Source organism: Humulus lupulus, chromosome 4 (genome assembly GCF_963169125.1).
Source record: "Humulus lupulus chromosome 4, drHumLupu1.1, whole genome shotgun sequence".
Classification (NCBI taxonomy): Eukaryota; Viridiplantae; Streptophyta; class Magnoliopsida; order Rosales; family Cannabaceae; genus Humulus; species Humulus lupulus.
This window is the reverse complement of record NC_084796.1, coordinates 68,739,852-68,745,009: the sequence shown is the minus strand read 5'-3', so window position 1 is coordinate 68,745,009 and position 5,158 is coordinate 68,739,852.

Sequence of the window (5,158 nt, the reverse complement as noted above, 5' to 3'; positions counted from 1 at the left end):
GAGAGATCCTAGGTGGCTTTGGCATGTGTATTGGGTGAGGACTAAAGAAATGGGCCGATGGAATCGATCGAGGATGACATTGATATTTGAGTCTTTTATTTATGTATTTATGATTTCCGCATTTAGTGTTTGAACATTTAAAATAAAGTTTCGTTTTATTTATGATTTTATGTAATAACAATGGGATTCTGGTTTTTGGATTTTCTATAATAAAGTTCTTTTTTATGAATATATCCAAAAGATAGTAGTATGTCTTAGTAGTTTTTTAAAGGTCTGAGGTCTTTAAGTTAGTCGGGACTTTACAGTTGGTACCAAAGCCACGATTCATATGCATGAAATTCTCCTTGATACACACGCAAAAGCTCCGGATCTAACTGCCAATGTAATTGTTTATGTTATGAATATTATGTTTATGTTAAAATCTAACGTCTAGTCATTATGTTTTTAGTCAAAATGAATGGAGCTATGACTTATCAAGATATCCGAGCCATTAAGGTATTAAAAAGGATTAGAGATCCAAGGGATACAATAGCAGTGCTAGAAAGAATCACTCAAAGATTGGTCAAATTTCACAAGGAGTAGTTCACCTTCAAATCGCTAGGCAAATTATGATGTGAGCCATGGAAAAATATGTCCTAGTAATTAGGCTATTTAAAGATATGCCTTCTGTGGTTTCCAAATTGGAAGAATTATGGGAAACTATAGATGATGAAGATGAATTACCAGTAGCCATAAGATATTATTTTCTTATACTTAGGTTTACCTATAGGTTTGAAATTCAATTCACCAATGAACAAATAAATATTATCCTAATGAATATTCCCTGTGGTAGTTTCGAGGCTTATGATATTGATGATTATGACGAAATAACTGATGATATGCTAGATGAAGAGTCAGATGTAGAAGATCCTGATTTATAGAGATTTTACCACAGTTATTATTAGTATTGTTTCTTTATTTATTAGAAGATCCAAATGAATAAAGTTTTTATTTTTGAATTGCATGTATGAATTTTTGTTTTGAATTTATTTTATTTAATCATAATTAACTTAGAATAAATTCAATAAATAATGACTGAATTCAGTGAGGGTGGATACAAATTAATGAACCGGGTTCTGTATTTAGAGTTTAGGGGGCCATAGTAGTGGGAACAATTTTACTGATCCCAGCCATCCCTCACTATGGTTAACTTTGGAACAATGACAAGTTTTGAGCTTGAGAATTAAATCATATAGCGTGGTTAGAAACCGACTTAGAAAATAATAAAGATAGCTTAATAGTCTAAGTATAAAAACACGCCCTAATTTATAAAGATGGCTTACATGATTTTTCATAAGAAATCATAACTAATAGGTCCGAGTTATGTTTACTTAGACAAAGTTTTTTCCTTAGAAACTATTAGGGTAAGTTCTAACGTGGTTTTCTCGATTGTTAGAACTTTGTTGAAGATGTCGCTCTGAAGGTCTGTACGCACTAATGGCAATGCCCCCAACACTACCAATTAGACTCACGAGGTCCCTCCAGTCCGAAGAAGGGGAAAACGTACTGCCACTACTGCTGCTAATAGAAACGCACCACCTCTGGTTGACAACAACGCTGAGATTATCCAGTTACGGCAACAAGTAGAAGAAATACTGCACCAACAACGACAACAACCTCAGCCAGCGGCTCATGCACCCCAGCAATAGTGGAATGGAGGATATCCATATTGGGGATGGCCAATGGAAAATTATGTGCCTTATCCAGCTCAATACATAGAGCCAGTCTACGAGCATTTTCGTAAGCAACACGCTCCAAATTTTGAAGGGACAACCGACCCCTTTGAGGTTGAAGAATGGCTCAAGAATGTAGAGTCGATTCTAGCACACATGAACCTCAGCAATGCAAATTGCATATCCTGCGTTTCTTCTCTACTAAAAATGGACTCCAGAATCTGGTGGGATATGGTACAACAGACTCATGATATCACCACAATGACTTGGGCCAGATTTATGGAGTTGTTTCACAAAAAGCACTACAACTTGGCAGTCATCACTACGAGGGTGGAAGAGTTTGCCAGTCTGAAACAGGGCAATTTATCGGTAGTTGAGTATTCTCGGCAATTTGATCGTCTAGCCGAGTTTGCACCAGAGTTAGTCCCAAACGACTACTTAAGGGTTACCAAGTTCACCAAGAGACTCAGACCCAAGATTGAATTAGAGGTCAAGCTTGCAAACCTCGGAACCACTTCTTTCCTCGATGCTCTAGAAACAGCTATAGAAGTGGAAAAGCTCCAAGAAAACGTTAGCAAGGAGAAGGAAAGCAAGAAAATGATGTTATTCCTCTTTTTTTTTTCTTTTTCTTCAAATCCTAACTTGTTACAATGTCTTTTGGTTAGGTGTTTGATTTTCCTTGAAACTTAAGGTTTTCGGTAAGTTCTTATCTTAATGGTTTAGATCTTATTTTCTTTAGGAAACTTGTGGTTTTACTATTTGGTTTTAGGAGTTTCCGATCTCGCACTTGTCTCCAATACCCCGGTTTTTTGTAAGGAAAATAAGCTAGATTTTATGTGCTATGTTTATATGATATGTGCATTGTGTATGTATGTATGTTGCTTTTATTTCTTTTAGTTGCTTGGGAAATATGGTTGCTTTGACAGAAAATAAGCAAATCCCGAGATTTTTATCATTATCGTAGACTATAGTTGTGCCTAAACCTACCTCTAAATAGTAGCAAGAGGACTATAGATGGTTTCTATCACATACTACGGTAATGATTTAATGGCCATTAATATTGTAGTCCATTTTTTATGTTTTATGTTTTTACGTCTTATGTTTTATGTTATGCTTTAATAGTTTTCCTTACTGGGCATTAGGCTCATTCCTTTTTATTAGATTGTGCAGATAAATGAACATAGAAAGCCGGAGGGATCCTAGGTGGCTTTGGCATGTGTATTGGGAGAGGACTAAAGAAATGGATTGTAACGCCCTGGATAACCAAGATCGTTACACTGTGTGTTTGAATAGTGCAAGACTTGTTAATCAAGTCATTTGACTCAAAATGTGTAACTAATGACGTAAGCAGGTTAGGTCAAAAGAATTTTGGTTATAAACAACTAAGTTTTACTAAAACACATGTTTGATACATGGGATCCCAAAACAAGGTTTAAGTAATGTAAATATAAAATTCTTGTTAACAAATAAACCACCAAGCCACTCTAATGGAAAAATTCAGAGTTTAAGTTCCCGTCCTTGTAGTTCTTCCCCTGACCGTGGTGGCCGAGCAGCTGACTATGTACACCTTGTCCCCAGAGCTCTCCAACCCATGGCCAACTAGCATTACTTGCACCACGTAGCACCCGTGAGCCGAGGCCCAGCAAGAAAACATAACATCATAATATTACAGTTATAGCAGCTAAACAGTTTGTTGAGCATAATCCAAATAATCACAAGGTACTAATCAGTTACCAGCACACCATAAAATACATTCAAGGCAGCACACTGGCCAATAACCAATAATATAACTCCAGGTGCTCATCAAGTCATACACCATAATCAACAATAGAACCTACACCAAGCAATAACTAGGGTTAATACCCGCAGGCCGCACCCTCTATTTAATTCACAGTCTTTGGCTCGCTTAGGCCAATCTCAGTGACATACCCACTGACTCCGGCTAGCTTAACCGAGCTCAGTGATTAATAAGCTGTCCTTGGATACCAGTGTCCGAGCCGCGCCATGTGCGCAAGTTTTGATTTTGGCACCCTTAGGCCGCTTATCACATGTCCCAGTGGCATAATACGACCCCATGACATTTATATAATTATAGGGAACTCTTAGTCCCAACATATTCTCACAGAAATTCATATAATTATAGGGAACTCTTAGTCCCAACACAATCGCATAGCAATTCAAACAAATATAGGGAACACTTTGTAACGACCCAAATTCGCTAATAAGGCTTAAGGGCCTTGATTAGTGTGCATGAAGGGCATAATGGGAATTATGTGTGACTTTAATGATTAAGATTCATGATTATGATTTAAAGCGTGTTATATGACTATTTGAATATTTGAGATGCATGACTATGTGTATTAGTATGCATGTAGGCCCTGATTAGGTTAGAGGGGCATAATCGTAATTTTGGCCATTATGGGCATAACTGGTTTGATATATGTGATAATTGTCGAGACCACATTATTATGTGGATATATCTGTGACTCGAGACGATCCTAGTGAGCAAAGTAGCAAAAAAGTCATGGCGGGGATTTATACCCGGCTCGGGGTGAGCTTAGGGGTATAAATGGGAATTTAGTGAATATACTGGAGTCTATCCTGACATTGAGGAATATTGGTGATTAATTGGGTATCGGGAATTAAGCGGGAAATATTAGAGACACTCGAGGAGTTAACAGGAATTGGGTAAAATGACTAGAATGCCCTTAAGTGGATTAAAGGGTTTAGATTTAATAGGGAGGGCATAATAGTCATTTGTCTTACAGGAGTTAAGTATTACCAAGGCTTTATGTTAGTGGGAAGTGTAGAGAAGTGTAGAAGTCTGGAAAAGGAAGGAAAAAGAAAGAAAAAAGAAAGGAAGGAAAAACATAGTAGTTTTCCCTGAGTCGGTTTGTGCTTTTATCACCACTGTTCTTCATTCTTTTTGGAGTAAAATTCAGAGGAGAGCTAGGTCAATTAAGCTACAAGGTTTCTGAGCTAAGCTTGAGGATTTGGCAAGGGTTTAGCAAGGTTATGCCATCACTTGAGGTAAGGTTCTATAAATTCTTTAGTTGCTGGTTTTGGTTTTTGAACTGTGGTGTGCAAGTTGGGTTTGATGGGGACTTTGGGAAATTCAGGGCAAAGATTAAGGAAGAGCAAGCTAAGGAGGTGTAAAGGTTGTCTTGAGGTCGAAGCTCCATTAAAGGTATGAATTCTGAGCCTCTAACCCTGATGTTTTTCCTGGTTTTGTTGAGTTTCTGAGCTTAGGAGTGGCTATGGTGAATTCTGAGTTTGTGGATGCATGTGCTTGAGTTCTAGGTGTTTGGGGTGCTTGGGATGAGTGGAGTATGGTCATAAGGTTGTTTTTAAGGTTGGAAAAGGTTTGGGGAAGTTTTGGTTGAGTTTGGTTCGAGGAAATCGCAGGAGGAGAAATTTGGTGTTGGCCTATCTGTGACTAGCGCTAC